Raw genomic sequence first — 18,397 nt, 5'->3', positions numbered from 1 at the left:
TCCTGTAGTTTGGTGACCAGAAGTGTACACAATACACTAACTGTGACCGAACTAGTGTTTTATACAGGTCTAGCATAACCTCCCTGCTCTCATATGCTGTGCCTCGCCTAATTAAGGAATGTATCTTGTGTGCCTTCTCAACCACCTGACCTACTTTTCCTCTTATCTTCAGGGATCTATGGACATGCACTCCAAGGTCCCTCTGTTCATCCACATCTCTCACTATCCTCCCAAGTAATGTAGTTTCAGAGCAACGAATTCTGAAACGTCTTACTTGATAATTCAAGTCGTACACTCGAAACAAATTTGGTAAAAGGAAACTAATATTGGTGATTGGAAATAGTTAGTGTACAACATGAAATTGCTGTACACCGGAATAGAAAAAGAGATTGGCTGGACAGAAGAGGACTGAAAGGATGGCCGATCGGCTCTGGGAAGTAGCGAACCATTACACTGGCTGCACGATTCGACCAACAGCGGCTTGTTGTTCTCGGGGTCTGACTCTTGCTTAGTTGATAGCATTGATTAATAGTCAAAAGGTCTTGGGCTCCAATCGCGGATGAGCCCTGCTGTCTCCCCATATTTAGTGAAAAGTCATCAATTGGTTTATGACAGCTTTTCCATGTCGTTGTTGGTAGAATTGAATTATATCGAGAGGATGTTTGATGCTCCAGAGGACAGAGTGCGGAAGTTTCCAAGGTGCAACACACGTGAAGTAAATAAAATGTCTCAAGATGATGAGGAGATTGATGCTGAATGTGAATTTCCCCACGTTCAGGCGGTCTCATTGATATTAAATGACGGGATAGAGAGCGATTTATCGAAGTTTGGCGATGACACCAAGATGGGCAGCATTGTAAGCAGTGCAGATGGAAGCATAAAATTACAGAGAGACATTAATATAATAAATGAACGGACAAAACTGTGGTAATTGGATTTCAATTTAGGCAAGTGTGAGGTCATCCACTTTGGACCGAAAAAGGATCGATCAGAATACAATCTAAATGGTGAAAAGTTCGAAACCCCTGTGGAGCTCCAAAAGGACTTAGGAATCCATGTATATAGATCATTAAAATGTCATGGACAGGTACAGAAAATAATCAAAGAGGCTAATGGAACGCTGGTCTTTATATCTGGAGGACTAGAATACAAGTGGATGGACATTATGCCATCACGATACAAAGCTCTGATTGGACCAGCGCTGGAGTACTGTGTTCAGTTCTGGGCACCGCACCTAAGAAAGAATATATTGGCCGTGGAAGGAGTGCACTGTAGATTTACTGGAATGATACCTGGACTCGAATGGTTAAATTACGAGGAGAGATTACACCAATTAGGTTTGTATTCCCTGGAATGTAGTGGATTAAGAGCTGATTTGATCGAAATTTTCAAGATATTAATAGGAACTGATGGGCAAGAGAGAGAGAAACTATTTCCGTTGGTTGGGGTGTCTCGGACTCCGGGAAATAGACTAAACAGTTAGGAAACACTTCTACAAGCAAAGGATTGTTGAAGTTTGGAACTCTCTTCCACAAACGACAGTTGTTGCGAGCTCAATTGTTAATTTCAAACCCGTGATTTATAGATTTTTATTAACCAAATGTATTAAGGGAGCTGAGGCTACGGCGGGAAAATAGAGTTCGGTCACAGATCAACCGTGATCTCATTGAATTGCGGAACAGGCTCGAAGGGCTAAATGGCCGACTCCTGTTCCTAAGTTTCTCATTGGTGCAGAATGCAAAATGACCATGTATTGGCCGGGAATTCAACCCGGGTCTCCCGCGTGGCAGGTGAGAACTCCACCCCTGAACAACCAATGCTCGGATGGGGAGTAGCAGCATGTGTCCATTTGGAATCCAGTCTGAACGAACATGCCGTTTACAGCTGCGATGGCTGAGTGGTTAAACCGTTGGTCTCAAAATTCCTATCGGTTTTCAACGTAGGTTCAAAGTCTGCTCGCAGAGCTACTGTTTAAAGATCTCTTCAATGATCAAATCGATTAACTGGAGTTAATTGACAGCATTTCCCTCTCTCCCAGAATGAGAGATATTTCACCGTGGCAGCTGCTTTTAATTGGGAGTCCAATCTTCTCTTGGTGGATTTCAAGACCCGAGAAGGAACCTCTCCCAATCCGTAACATAATTTCTGCTCGTTTGCAAAACTTGACATTTATAATCTTTATTTTCTTTGCATTCATCTCTCTATCTCTCCCTGTCTTTGTCTCTTGCCTCTCCGTGTTGTCCCTCATGGACGTTTCAGATTTCCTTGAACAGTGAAGGCTGATCTAACCTGCAACATGTCTCTCGCCTCTTCCCACTTTCTCGCTTTTGGGCCGTACTCTTGTCGGTTACGGCTCTTCAATTGCATGTTCAAGTGATTTTTTAAAATGCGATGAGGGTTTCTGCCTCTCCCATCCTTTCAGGCAGTGAGTTCCAGACCCCCACCACCCTCTGAGTGAAAAAAATCTCCTGCGCTCCTCTCTAATCCTTCTACCTTAAATCTATGCCCCCTGATTATTGATCTATCTGCTAAGGGAAATGGGACCTTCCTATCTGCTCTATCTGGGTCCCTCATAATTTTATACACCTCAATTAAATCTCCCCTCAGCCTCCTCAGTTCCAAAGAAAACAACTCCATCCTATCCAATCTATTCTCATAACTAAAATTCTCCAGTCCTGGCAACATCGTCGTAAATCTCCTCTATACTCTCTCCAGTGCAATCACATCATTCCTGTAATGCAGTGACCAGAACTGTATGCAATGCTCTAGCTGCGGCCTAACTAGAATATTATACAGTTCTGGCGTACCATCTCTGCTTTTACATTCTATGCCGCGGCTAATAAAGGAGAGTATCCTGTATGCCTTCTTAACCACCTTATCTACCTGTCCTGCTACCTTCAGGGATCTGTGGACATGCAATCCAAAGGTCCCTCTGTTCATTTGCACCTCCCAGTATCCTCCCAAGCAATGTAGTTTCAGAGCAACTAATTCTGAAACGTCTTATTTGATAATTCAAGTCGTACAGTCGAAACCAATTTGGTAAAAGGAGATCAATATTGCTGATTGGAAATAGTTGGTGTACAACTTGATATTGCTGTTCACCGGAATGGAAAACAACATTGGATGGACAGAAGAGGTCTGAAAGGATGGCCGAGCGGCTGTGGGAGGTAGCGAACCTTCACACTGGCTGCGCAAGTCTTAATTTAGTGGCTCGTTGGTCTAGGGGTATGATTCTCGCTTCGGGGATTGTATGGAATAATAGGCGTAGAGGTCCCGGGTTCAACTCCCGGACGAGTCCTTGGGGGGATCTCGCTACTTTTAGTGAGAAGTCATCAGTTGGCTTCTGACATATTTTTGGTGTTGGTCGAATTGAATTACATCCAGAGCACGTTTGAGCTCCAAAGGACTGAGTGCTGAAGTTTTCAAGGTGCAACACACGTGAAGTAAATAAAATGTCTCAAGATGATGAAGAGATTGAAGCTGAATGTGAATTTACCCCAGTTCAGACGGTCTCATTGATATTAGATGACGGGATAGAGAGCCACATATCCAAGTTTGCCGATGACACCAAGATGGGCAGCATTGTAAGCAGTGCAGATGGAAGCATAAAATTACAGATAGATATTAATATAATAAATGAATGGGAAAAACTGTGGCAAATGGATTTCAATTCAGGCAAGTGCAGAGAGCATCCACTTTGGACCTCAAAAGGATAGATCAGAATACTTTCTAAATGTTGAAAAGCTCGAATCTGTGGAGTTTCAAAGGGACCAAGGGGTCCATGTACATCGATCATTAAAATGTCATGGACAGATACAGAAAATAATCGAAAAAGGCTAATGGAATGCTGGACTTTATAACTAGAGGACAAGAATATCAGGGGATAGATATTATGCGACAGCTATACAAAGCTCTGGTTACAACACATCTGGAGTACTGTGTTCAGTTCTGGGCACCGCACCTTCGGAAGGATATATTGGCCTTGGAGGGAGCGCAGTGTAGATTTACAAGAATGATACCTGGACTCTAAGGGTTAAATTACGAGGAGAGATTACACAAATTAGGGTTGTATTCCCTGCAATTTAGTCGATTGAGGGCTGATTTGATGGAAGTTTTCAAGATATTAAGGGGAAGTGATGGAGTAGATAGACAGAAACTATTTCTGCTCGTTGGGGTTTCTCGGACCGGGGACATAGTCTAAACATTAGAGTCAGGACTTTCAGGAGTGAAGTTAGGAAACACTTCGACAAGCAAAGGGAGGCAGAAGTTTGGAACTCTCTTCCGCAAACGGCAGTTGATGCGCGCTCAATTGTTAATTTTAAAGCTGAGATTTATAGATTTTTTTTTTACCAAAGGTATTAAGGGATATGGGGTTAGGTCCCAGATGAGCCATGATCTCGTTGAATTGCGGAACTGGCTCGAGGGGATGAATGGTATACTCTTCTTCCGTTGTTCCTCATTGGCGCAGAATGCAAAACGCCCTGCATTGGCCGGGAATTGAATCCGAGATTCCCGTGTAGCAAGCGAGACATCGACCCTTGAACCACCAATGCTTGAATCTACTAGTGCTGCATGGGCTCATTTGGAATGCTGTTTCAACAAACTTGTGGTTTACAGCTGCGATGGCCCAGTGATTAAAGCGTTGGTTTCAAAATTCCGATGGGGTTTTCCTGCGTAGGTTTGAATTCTGCTCCCAGAGCGACTGTTTAAAGATCTCTTCAATGCTCAAATAGATTCACTTGAGTTAATTCACCACATTTACCCCTCTCCCAGAATGAGAGGTACAACAGCGTGTCCGCTGCTTTTTTATTGAGTGTCCAATCTTCTGTTGCAAGATTTCAAGACCCGAGAAGGAATCCCTCACAATCTGTAACTTAAATTCTGCTAGTTTGCAAAGCCTGACATTTATAATCTTTATTTTCTTTGATTGCATCTCTCTATCTCTCCCTGTCTCTGTCTCTTGTCTCTCTGTGTTTTCCCCGATGGACTTCTCAGGTTTCCTTGAACAGTGAAGGCTGATCTAAACTGCAACACCAGCATCGAAGGGTAAAGAAAAAACGGACTGAGACGGTAGGAAAAGTAAAGGTGAAACCCAGCTGCTGCAGCCAATGTCTACACATTAATGTCTCTTCGCTCTCACAGTGAAACAAAGCAGTAATTTGATTAAAGTACACTTATGGTAGAGTGTATATTATCACGATGCCGAGACAGGCAACAAACATATCAGGGAATAGAAATTTACGCCACAGAAAGAAGCCATTCGGCCCATCGTGTCTGTGCCGGACGAAAAATGTATTTAGCCTCATCCCACTTTCCAGCCTTTGGTCCGTAGTCTTGTAGGTTTCGGCTCTTCAAGTGCACATTGACGTGCTTTTTAAATGCGATGAGGGTTTCTGCCTCTCCCACCCTTTCAGGAATTGAAGTTCCCGACTCCCACCACCCTCTGGGTGAAAAACTTTCTCCTCCGCCCCCCTCAAATCCTTCCACCAATCATCTTAAATCTATGTCCCCTGATTATTGACCTCTCTGCTCAGGGAAATATGTCCTTCCTATCCACTCTATCTAGGCCCGTCATCATTTCATACACCTCAATTAAATCTACCCTCAGTCTCCTCGGTTCCAAAGAAAACAACCCAGCCTATCCAATCTATTCTCATAACTAAAATTCTCCAGTCCTGGCAACATCGTCGTAAATCTGCCCTGTACCCTCTCTAGTTCAATCACATATTTCCTGTAATATGGTGGCCAGAACTGTGCACAGTACTCTAGCAGTGGCCGAACTAGAATATTATACATTTCTAGTATGACCTCCCTGCTCTTATATTCTATGCCTCGGCTAATAAAGGAGAGTATCCTGTATTCCTTCTTAACCACCTTATCTACCTGTCCTGCCAGCACCAGTGATCTGTGGATGTCATTTCCAAGGTCCCTCTGTTCATCGACACCTCCCAGTATCCTCCCTGGCAATGTAGTTTCAGAGCAACTAATTCTAAAACGTCTTACTTGATAATTCAAATCGGACAGTCGAAAACAATTTGGTAAAGGGAGATTAATATTGCTGACTGGAAATAGTTAGTGTACAACTTGATACTGCTGTGCACCGGAACAGAAAACGTGATTGGATGGACAGAAGAGGTCTGAAAGGATGGCCGATCGGCTGTGGGAGGCAGCGAACCTTCACACTGGCTGCCCAAGTTCAATCACAGCGGCTCGTTGGTCCAGGGGTATGATTCGCGCTTAGCAGCGTAACATTAATTGATATGCGAGAGGTCGCGTGTCTAAATCCCGTACGAGCTCTGGGGTCTCACTGCTTTTAGTGAAAAGTCACCAATTGAATTCTGACACCTTTTCGGTGTTGGTGTTGGTAGAATTGAATTTTATCCAGAGTATGTTTGAGCTCCAGAGGACAGAGTGCGGAAGTTTTCAAGGCGCAACACGCGTGAAGTAAATAAAATGTCTCAAGATGATGAGGAGATTGAAGCTGAATGTGAATTTACCCCAGTTCAGACGGTCTCATTGATATTAGATAATGGGATAGGGAGCCACATAATCAAGTTTGCCGATAACACCAAGATGGCCAGCATTGTTAGCAGTGTAAATGGAAGCATAAAATTACAGAGAGACGTTAATATAATAAATGAATGGGCAAAGCTGTGAGAAATTGATTTCAATTTAGGCAAGTGTGAGGTCATCCACCTTGGACCTGAAAAGGATCGATCAGAATACTTTCCAAATGGTAAAAAGCTCGAAACTGTGGAGTTCCAAAGGGACTTAGGGGACCATGTACAGAGATCATTGAAATGTCACGGACAGGGACAGAAAATAATCAAAAAGGCTAATGGAATGCTGACCTTCATAACTAGAGGACGGGAATACAAGGGGATAGAAACTATGCTACAGCTAGACAAAGCTCTGGTTAGACAACACCTGGAGTATTGTGTTCAGTTCTGGGCACCCCACCTTAGGAAGGATATATTGGCCGTGGAGCGAGTCCAGTACACATTTACCAGAATGATAGCTGGACTCCTGGTGTTAAATTACCAGGAGATATTACACAAACGAAGGTTATATTCCCTGGAATTTAGTAGACTAAGAGCTGATTTGATCGAAGTTTTCAGGAACTGATGGGTTAGATAGAGAGAAACTATTTCCGCTCGTTGGGGCGTCTTGGACTAGCGGACATGGCCTAAATATTGGAGTCAGGACTTTCAGGAGTGAAGTTAGGAAGCACTTAGACAAGCAACTGGAGGTAGAAGTTTGGAACTCCATTCCGCAAACTGCAGTTCATGCAAGCTCAATTGTTAACTTTGAACCAGAGATTTTTATTAACCAAAGGTATTGAGGGATACGGGGCGAAGGCGGGTGTATGGAGTTAGGTCATAGGTGAGCCATGATCTCATTGAATTGTGGAACAGGCTCGAGGGTTGAAATGGTTCAATCCTGTTCCAAAGTTCCTTATTGGTGCAGAACGCAAAAAGACCCTACATTTGCTGGGAATCGAACCCGGGTCCACCATCAGGAAAACCGGAAATTTTACCCCACATCATCACTGCTCGCATGCACAGCAAGTGTATAAATCCGTTTGGAATCTTGTTTGCACGAACGTGCCGTTTACTGCTGCGATGGCCGAATGGTGAACGAGTTGGACTCAAAATTCCGTAGGTTTTTCCTGCGCAGGTTTGAATTCTGCTCGCAGAGATACTGTTTAAAGATCTCTTCAGTGCTCAAATAGATTAATTGGAGTTAACTGACCGCATTTACCTCTCTCTCAGAATGATAGATACTTCCGTGTGGCCGGTGCTTTTAGTTACATATGAACAGACATAAGAACATATGAACTAAGAACAGGAATAGGCCATTCGGCCCCTCTAGCCTGCTCTGCCATTTGATAAGATCATGGCTGATCTGATTGTGACCTCAACCCTACTTTCCCATCTGCCTACTCTCACCTTTGACTCCCCTGTTAATCAGGATTCTATCGAACTCAGCCATAAAAATATTCACTGACCCTGCCTCCACCGCTCTCTGGGGAAGGGAATTCCACAGACTCACCACCCTCTGAGAGAAAAAGTTTCTCCTCATCTCCGTCTTAAATGGGAGACCCCTTATTTTAAACTGTGGTCCAAACCTCTTTTGCAAGATTTCAAGGGCCGAGAAAGAATCTCTCCCAATCTGTAACCTAAATTTTGCTAGTTTGCGAAACCTGACATTTATAATCTTTATTTTCTTTGCAGTCATCTCTCTATCTCTCCCTGTCTCTGTCTCATCCCTCTCTGTGTTGTCCCTAATGGACTTTTCAGGTTTCCTTGAAAGGCGAAGGCTGATTTAACCGGCAACACCAGCAGAGAAGGGTAAAGAAATAAAAGACTGAGACGGTAGGAAGAGTAAAGTTGATAAATTTGGAGCGAATGTATCCACATTTATGTCTCTTCGCTCTCACAGTGAATGAAAGCAGCAATTTGAGTGAATTATACTTATGGTAGAGAGTATACTGTGACGGTGCCGAGACAGATGACAATGTCGTTTCAGAGCAATTCATTCTGCAAAGTGTTACTTGATAATACAAGTCGGAAATTCAAAACGAATTTGGTAAAAGAGAGGCTGATATTGTTGATATGAAATAATTAGTGTACAACCTGATATTGCTCCACATCGCACATCGTACAAGAAAGCGAGATTGGATGGACATTGTGTCCTGAAAGGATCTCGGATCGGCTGTATGGCAGTAACATTTTTCATTGGCTGCTCGGATCTGTTGCCAGTTGGTCTTTGGGTCTGATTCTCGCTCAGGGAGTTTCACTGGTTCAATTCCCGGATGAGCCCCGTTGTGTCCCCATTTTTAATCAAAAATCACCAATTGGCTTCTCACATCTTTTCAGCGATGCAGAAGGCAGGTTTGACTCATCTCCAGCAGAGCATGTTTGAGCACCAGAGGACAGGGTGCAGGGGGTTTGTCCATTCAACACACGTAGACGAAATTAATATAATATTTCAAGAAGTTGTACAGATTGAAGCCGGCACATGAATCTATCCCATTTCAGGCGATCCCATGGGTAAAGGATACAAAAGGTAAAGGATGCTGCATGGGCCTGGGACCAAACTCCTGATTTACTGCCGGCAGGCGAGGGCTCTACCACTGAACCACCAATACACACACGGCCGCAGGCAGCACGTGTCGAGTTGAATACATGTCTAGAACATGCAGTCTGGCAGAGTTCCTATGATAATCTACGCAGTCTGCTTTACAGCCGTGCGTTACCTGTGGGTTACCTAACAAATGGATCAAGACATGGTCTTGAAATTCACGCGGGTTTCAAAACCAGCTTAAAATGCTACTGTGAAATGCTCAAATAAATAAGAGCCGTGGCTTCCAGGCAGCGCTTAATTCTCTGAGTTTTAAGGGATAATCTAGCCCAATGTTCACCGATAGGATTTCACGACCTAAGACTGAATTTCCTTTACGCAGCACCTTAAATTCTGCTAAATCACAGAATTTGGAGATTTATACTAGTTGTTTTCTGTACATGAATTTCTCGATCTCTGTCTGCGTTTCTTCTCTCTCTGTGTTTCCCCTGATGAATGTATCAGGCTTCCTTGAATGGCCAGGTCTGGAAACCCGGGACGGGACAAGGCTGTCGGATCTTCAGTCCAATTGTTATATTTCGACGGGATGAGCTTTGCTATTTTCCGTCTCTGTTTTCGGAAAATATAAACCCAGATGAGAATTCCCTTCCTCGGGTCCCGTCACCTCCGGGTAATGGGAATGAACCCGATCTATCACTCGGTCTTAATATCTGTATTCTCATTGCTTAATAAAATTACGGGGTTACGGCTATTTTGAGGACACATTTTAAAAATTAGCACATAACAGACTGATTCAAAATCTAGAAGCACGTGGGATTAAAAGACCGGTGGTAACGTGAGCACGTAATTGGCTAAAGGATAGGAGGCAGAGAGTCGTGGTGAACGGATGTTCTTCCGACTGGAGAGAAATATGCAGTGGGATCCCCCAGGAGTCGGTATTAGGACTATTGCTTTTCTTGTTATAGATAAATGATTTGGATGTGGGAATAGGGAGTACAGTTTCGAAGTTTGCGGATGAAACAAAACGTGGCATTGTCGTAAATAGTGAGGAAGATAGTAGCAAAATTCAGGAGGACATAGACAGACTGGTGAAATGGGCAGTCACGTAACAGATTTAAGGCCGATCAGTGAGATGTGATGATCTTTTGGAAGAAGAACACAGAGAGGCAGTATAATCGAAATGGAACAATTTATGAGGGGTGGGGGTTGCAAGAGCAGAGGAACCTGGGGGTGCATATTCACTAAACAGGGCAAGTTAATAAGGTAGTTAAGAACGCATATGGGATATTTGTTTTTTCTAAATAGGGGCATTGAAAATAAAAACAAGTCATATTAAACCTTCACAAATCAATGGGTAGGCCTCAGCTGGAGTATATTGTACAGTTCTGTGCACTATATTGTAGGAAGGATGAAAAGGCATTGAAGGGGATTAGAGCAGGTTGACCTGGATGATACCAGGGATGAGGGACTTCAGTTATTTGGAGAGATTGGAGAAGCTGGGATTATTCTCCTGAAGCTTAAGGGGAGACCTAATAGAGGTATTCAAAATAATGAGGGGTTTTGAAAGAGCAAGTTGGGAGAAATTGTTTTCTCTGGCAAGTGGGTCGGTAACCAGAGGTCACAGATTTAAAATAATTGGCAAAAGACCTCGAGGGGAATTGAGGAGAATTTTTTTTCACACAGAGGGTTTGTTAATATCAGGAACGCACTTCCTGAAAGGGTGGTGGAAGCAGATTCCATTGGATCATTGAAAAGGCAATTGGACATGTGCTTGAAGAGGACTAATTTGCAGGGTTATGGGGAATAATCTGGGGCGTGGGTCTAATTTGGACAGGTCTTCGAAAGAGCCAGCACAGTTATGACGGCCGAATGGCCTCCTTCTGTGCTGTATGATTCTCTGATTCTCTGATTACCTTCTGAATCATTGCAATTGATGCTATTCAGTGTTGAGGAATCAAGAAAATTATACCCGTGATATTCGGCTTCCCCATTCGCTTCTGAATATCGCAGATTATAATGTCCAGGCGGGGGTGGGACTGAATAGGGGATAGAGTGCGGAGATTGGAATGGAAGCCCAGCAGAATGAACTTGGTCTCATCAGTTTTTGTTATTTTTCCTACCAGTTGCCCGAAGCAGGCGGTGAGCCTTCTTCTCGAGAGAGGATCGTCATTTCAGTTCAGAAGGAAAAAGGTATCAAGAAAATCGGGTGATAAAGACACGGAATGATCCGGGACTGACAGCACATCCCTTTTAAACAGAGACAGACACGGAATGATCCGGGACTTACAGCACATCCCTTTTAAACAGACACAGACACGGAATGATCCGGGACTGACAGCACATCCCTTTTAAACAGACACAGACACGGAATGATCCGGGACTTCCAGCACATCCCTTTTAAACAGACACAGACTCGGAATGATCCGGGACTTACAGCACATCCCTTTTAAACAGACACAGACACGGAATGATCCGGGACTTACAGCACATCCCTTTTAAACAGAGACAGACACGGAATGATCCGGGACTTACAGCACATCCCTTTTAAACAGAGACAGACTCGGAATGATCCGGGACTTACAGCACATCCCTTTTAAACAGAGACAGACACGGAATGATCCGGGACTGACAGCACATCCCTTTTAAACAGACACAGACACGGAATTATCCGGGACTTACAGCACATCCCTTTTAAACAGACACAGACACGGAATGATTCCGGAAAGATATCATAATTATGATGCGTAAGTTTCTCTAAAGTTGACCATGAGATGTATTCTTTTTACCAGGATACCACTGTACACTTTGCGTCCTGACAACCTCAACACCTTCGTGGAAGGAACTGTTGCTGATTTCAGCAAACAATGCAAAAACCTTCCCCCACCGTTTCAAGAAGGTTGGGACTTAAAGCTTTCTGGATGGACGAAATGAAGATTTCCATGCAATGACGATGGGATTCAAACCCACGCGCACAAAGCATTAGGAATCCATCGCCTTAACCGCTCGGCCACCTCGCCGAATAAACAAAGCGGAGAAAACCCTTTTTATTCAAAATGAAAATACTGCCGCTGTTTGCAATCTGAACAGAAAATGTTGGGAATACTCATCAGGTCAGGCAGAATCTGTGGGGAGAGAAACAGAGTTAATGTTTCAGGTTGATGAACTTTCGTCAGAGCTGGGTCAGAACAAAAACACTTTTATTTTCTTCTTTCTCAATGTAAAGTCCTGAACATTGAGGACAAGAAAGTCTGACTGGACAATATGACCCGCCCATGCACCCAAATCGAGAATGTTGAAAATGTCCAATCAGCTGCTGTAAGCAAACTTCAGTGGAAGAACAGCTTTTGCCACTGGATGCAGCGATGTTCGAAGAACCAAAGTCTGTGATGGTGAGCGTGGGGAATTGCCAGGATAGGAAGCAGAACGATTCACTCGATATTTCGGCGGAGAGGCCGTTGATAAATTTCAGATGGAACAGCAACATGTTGAAATCCAGTCGGTGTGTGAAATAAAGCGAGTGTTGATGGAAGGGGCTGGGAGTTCAGCAGTGTGGGACCGTGTGCCGAACCACAGCAGTTAAATCCGATTCCCAATTAGTGAACCGATCCAAAAGGTGCAGGAGGAGATGGAGATAACCGGAGCGTGACGTAAATCGACCTGCTCATGTACATTCCCTGATAATAAATCCTATTGTGATGCAAAGAAGAAATTCATAATTATGGTACATATTTTTGTCTTATGCTGACCAGAAGAGATACTCGGTTTACCAGGGCGCCATTGTGCACTTTGATTGAAACTTCACCGGGATCACACCTTACACTCTCAACACTTCCGTGCAAGACTTTGCTGATTTGAGCAAACAGATGTAAACCAGCAATGCGAAAAAGCACTTCTCAGGAACGAAGGATTTTTCGTGAAGAGGCCAAAACAAACAACTCCACAAATTCTGGCAGGGGTGGGATTCGAACCCACATACGGGCAAAAGACTTATAATAAAACCTGGCACCTGGAGCAGCTCAGCCACGCTCGCCCCATTTAGTCACTTCTAATGAAAAAGCTCAGAGAGCTGAAACGTTCCCTCTGGTTTTTTCTCCACAGGAGCTGCCTGACCTGCTGAGTATTTCAGCATTTTCTGTTTTCATCTTTGTGATTTCACAATGGCTGTTTTCCTGAAAACACCTAATTTGACTCAATGACTCAGTTCCAAGCATAACTTTCTGGGGCTCTTCTCATACGCAAAATGGCACTTTCCTTTCCTGCTCACATGCTTCAAAATCTGCCGTTTCCGAACAAAATCCCCTCCGCGCCGGGCTTTCAAAGGACCTTTCGCTCACGGCCAACCTCCTGTAATCGACAGCTTTTCACCACTGCCGCTCTTTTCATTTCTCCTCATTCCTTTTCAATCGGACATTTCCACAGACCTATTAAGATCAAGCGGAATATTTCCGACCTGACTGCACCGCCCAGATTGCCAAAAGTGCACCTTTCAGCCGTCATTCGCAGCTATGTCGCGCCGCCCGTCTCTCCCGCACATCAACTACTCGGGGAAAAGCGCCAACGACCATGGAAACAAAACCCAGTTCTTCAGTTAACATCCCCCGTGTCACAAGATACCCCATGGAAATTTCACGGTAAAGTCTACCGCTGTCCTTCCGAATGCCAGTCCTGCTTTCTCAGTGCTTGTTTCTGGAACAGTCACACAGATTGAAATGTATCGACTGGTTTTAAGGCACAAATGAACATTGGTGCGAACGGGACATGTGCCCCTGAGGAACAGCGGTCGATGTACAGCAAACTTAAAGGCGTAAGAATGTGAGAGTGAATGTTAGAGTAGGTAAGGCCGCAGTAAAGTCTCAGTGAAATGGATCATGATTGTGGAAGGAAGAAAAAGCGGGAAGAAGCGGTCGGTCTGAATTTTGGATCATCCAGAGACACATGAGAGTGCTCGGATGTGAAAGAGTAAGCGGGCTTTCACCATCCACAAAACATCTTTCTTTCATGTGGTAAATATTGATTTCTTGCAGCGTTCTATTAGCCTGTGTCGCGGAGAGTAAACCAAGCGGTACCGTGACCCGGATTTGCACCGTGGTTGTGGCGCCAATAATGTAGATAACTGACCTCATATAACCTGCCCCGTCCTCATCAATACCGCGAACGGCACTGATTGAGATTCACGGGGAGTGATCTTGTCGATTATTTTTTGTTGGCCCCCAATTACTAACAGATCTCACACTGTAATAGGATGAATTTTAAAGATGTGAGTATCTGCGCCCTTCCAAACCTCCACTCTCATTCAGTCTGTGCTTCCTTTCACTGCTCTCCTCCCGTTTACATTGCTGTATTTTGAACTGTATCTCCCGTCCAGCAGCCTATCAGCCCGGTCCCGTTTCATCTCACCATTTCAACACCTAACACAAAAAGGTTAAAGTGCACATGGGTGCGTCATTCGAATATGAGGATTGAGATCACATGCGCAACGACGGTGTCTATTACTGATCTTTATTGATTATCTCTGGATCGGTCCTTTCCTTTAATCCTGTGCAGTAGCAGTGATATAAATTTGTGGATTTGAGGGTTGAGCCAAACCCAAGTCAGTTCCCCAGTCCCCAGGAGAAATTCTATAATTCCTGGACAATTTGTATTAAGCAGAATTTAGCAGCAAAAGGTATTATTAATGGGAGCAGTGGGGATGAGATTCATCAACATCCTGCGCCCTGTAAAACAGAGCGGCGGGCAGATGAGGATTAAATTAAATCCTAATTCACTGAATCCAAACAAGGTTTCAAGAAGTGAATCTGTCAGGAGTGGGATTCCTGATCCTGTGTGTGAGCTGCACCTGGGGAATTCTACCAGTGAGACAGGAACGTCCGCACGGTAGCGGCTGCATGTGTCCACTTGGAAACCTGTCGGAAAGAACATAAAGTCTCACAAATCTCCTCTGAATACCCTGCGCATTCTGATTTACAGCCGTGCATTAGAGGCGCTCGCAGCTGCCGTGTCCGAGCGGTTCAGGCGTGAGATATAAAACCCAACGGGGTGTTCCGGTGAAAGTTCACGGCGCTATTGTTTAAAGTTTTGTTCAATGCTCAAATAAATATGAACTGGAGATAACGGGCCGCCTTTCCTTCCCTCAGAGAGATTCTCCACCGCGGCAGAGCCTTTTAATTGGGAGCCCAATGGTCTCTTGCAAAATTTCAAGATGCGTGACGGAAACGTCACAATATTCCACAATTAGGGTACGGAGAGACTGGAGAAGCTGAGGTTGTTCTCCTTAGAGCAGAGAAGGTTGAGTGGAGATTTGATAGAAGTTTTCAAAATCATGACATGTTTAGATAAAGTAAATAAAGAGAAACTGTTCCGATTGGCGGAAGAGTCGAGAATCAGAGGACACAGATTTACGGTGGTTGACAAAAGAACCAAAGGCGATATGAGGAAAACGATTGTTACTTAGCGAGTAGTTATAATCTGGAATGCGCTTCCAGAAAGGGGGATGGAAGCAGATTCCATCGTGGCTTTCAAAAATATTTGAAGGGAAAATATTTGCGGGTCTACGGGGAAAGAACGGGGGAATGGGACTAACTGGATTGTTCTTACAAAGAGACGGCACAGGCTCGATGGGCCAAATGGCCTCCTTCTGTGCTAAAACGATTCTATGATTTTATCTCTCCCAAGCTCCATCATAAATTCTGCTCACTTGATATTTAGGTTATTTTTTCTATACTTTTATCTCCATGTCTCTGTCTATCTCTGTGTTTTCCCCTGATGGACTCCTCCGGCTTCCTTGAACGGCTCAGGCTGATCGAACCAGCGACAGGAGCAGAGAAGGGTAAAGATAGAAAGACTGAGACGGTAGGAAAAGTAAAGGACCAATCCAGAAGATGAATTCGTAACTAATGTCTACACATTCATGACTCTTCGTCCTCACAGTGAAAACATCAGTAATTTTATCCCAGTATAAGAAAGTCTTGAATTTATAAAGCGCTTTTCACGACCACAAGACGTCTGAAGTGTAGTCACTGTTATACTTGTGGTAGAGTGGATAATCTGCAGATGACGAGACAGACAACAATGTAGCTTTAGAGCAATTAATTCTGCAAAGTCTCACTTGATAATACAAGTCGCACGTAAATAAACGAATGTGGTAAAGAGAGGCTAATATTGTTGATATGAAATATTTAGAATAGAACTGGACATTCCTCTACATCGGAATAGAAAACGTGATTGGATGGACAGAATGATGGCCGATCGGCTGTGGGTGGCACCCCTTTATTATTAGTGGCTTGTTGATCTTGGGGTATGATTCTCGACTTGGGTATTTGCTGATTGACATGTGAGAGAACGCGAACGAGCCCTGCGGTGTTACCATTTTTAGTGTAAAATCACTAATTGGCTTCTCACGTCTTGTCAGCGGTGCAGTCGGCAGGATTGACTTAATCTCAGTGCATGGAGGACAGAATGCAGAGGTTCTGACCACAACACACATGGAGAAAGGAAAATGTCTCACGATGGTGTTCAGATTGAAGCTGAATGTAAATGTATCCCAATTCACGTGACCTCATGAATGGAGAATGAAAATGCTGCTCCATTGGGCGGTAAAGGAACGCGAACATCCCGCTTGGCAGGCGAGAATTTTACCCCAGAAACAGCAATGCCCGCACAGGTGTTGGCTGCATGAGTCCAGCTGGAAACCCGTCTGCAAGAACATACAGTCTCATAGATCTCCTGTGATAACCTTCCGCATTCTGATTTATCGTTTGCAGCTGCGATGACCCAATGATTAAGGCGTTGGACTCGCAAAGTGATTTTCCCACCCAGCCTCGACGCAACACATGTGGAGAAAGGAAAATATTTCAGAACGGTGAGCAGATTGAAGCTGAGTGCAAATAGATCCCAATTCACGCGATCTTATGAATGGAGAATGATAATAATCCTGAATTGAGCGGGAATCGAAGCCCGACCTCACTTCGTTGCAGACGAGGATTCACTCACTGAAACAGCAATGCCCGCACGTTATCAAGCTCCAAGTGTCGAGTTGGAAACCTGTCGGAGAGAACATTGGATCACAGATCGCTTGTGATAAACCTACGCATTCTGATTTACAGCCGTGCAGCATAAATAACTGTGGCTGCGATGGCCGAGTGGTTAAGGCGTTGGACTTAGAATTCGAATGGGATTTTCCTGCATAGGTTCGAATCCTGCTTACAGCACTATTGCTAAAAGTTATGTTCACTGCTCAAATAAATGTGAACTGGAGTTGACGAACCGCATTCCCTCTCTCAGAGAGACTCTCCAGCGCGGCTCATGCTTTTAATTCGGAGCCCAATGGTCTCTTGCAAAATTGCAAGACACGTGAAGGAATCTCTCCCAAGCTCCATCTTAAATTCTGCCCGTTCGCAGAACTTGACATTGATCCTATTTCTTCCTATACTTTGATCCCACCTTGTCTCTGTCTCTGACTCTCTGTGTTTTTCCCTCATGGACTTCTCAGGCTTCGTTGAACAGCCACGGATGATCGAACCTGGAACACCGGCAGTGAAGGGTAAAGATGGAAAGACTGAGACGGGGGGAGAAGCAAAGGTGCAACCCAGCTGATGAATTCGTAACTAATGTCCACACATTTATGTCTCTTCACCCTCACAGTGAAAAATCAGCAATTTGAGTCCAGTCCACTTATGGTAGAGTGGATAATATGCAGACGTTGAGACAGACACCAATCGAACCGTTGCCGTGGTGATGAAAGCTCCGAATCCTAAACACTGAACCACAAGGAAACGCTGAAAATTCTTTGCTGTGAACAAGCAGACCAACGCGGCCTTTCCCACTCGCCCCTTTGTAATTCAGGTCATTTTCGTGTCAGACAAGCTGCTCGCACAAAATGGCATTTTCTGTTCGAACGACTATCGGGACAGAAGGTGATGTTCAGGCAATGACAGCACCAAGTGCAAGTAGGCATGGACATGGAATGGAAAGTGAGGGAAAATACTCCCACAAGCTGCTGATGGACATGTTTCCATTTCCAAAATTCACGCACCGAATCAATGCAGCTCCTGGGAAAACTCCAAGGCAACGCAGGTCTATCGGGCATCGTTTGAAGCAACTGGCAGTTTAAAGTGTCATCTCCTGCTGCTCCTGTGGGGAGTGAGGGAGACACACTGTCGGTATCTACGTAGTTTGATTTTGTACAGAACTGTACAGAGAAAGAGCAAATATAGCGGGGCTGTGAGATATTCTATATTATTCATATTTGACCAGAGGAATATCCGCAGTCAGAAGCTGAAAAGAAGGGAGAGATAAGAGGCCTGAGAATAAACAC

At 44.3% G+C, this 18,397-nt stretch overlaps 1 protein-coding gene and 1 non-coding gene across 2 annotated transcripts in view; one reads left to right on the top strand and one right to left on the bottom strand.

Moving 5' to 3' along the window:
* The window catches only part of LOC137310548 (zinc finger protein 271-like), a 342,914-nt gene that overhangs the window by 313,022 nt on the left and 11,495 nt on the right, over positions 1-18,397 (bottom strand). The gene's annotated exons all lie outside the window — the stretch shown is intronic.
* On the top strand, positions 17,209-17,291 carry trnal-uag (transfer RNA leucine (anticodon UAG)). Its single transcript has one exon. It is a non-coding gene; the product is annotated as a tRNA-Leu (tRNA).

Source organism: Heptranchias perlo, unplaced genomic scaffold, assembly GCF_035084215.1.
Source record: "Heptranchias perlo isolate sHepPer1 unplaced genomic scaffold, sHepPer1.hap1 HAP1_SCAFFOLD_263, whole genome shotgun sequence".
Taxonomy (NCBI): Eukaryota; Metazoa; Chordata; class Chondrichthyes; order Hexanchiformes; family Hexanchidae; genus Heptranchias; species Heptranchias perlo.
This window is presented reverse-complemented; position numbering and strand designations above follow the sequence as displayed.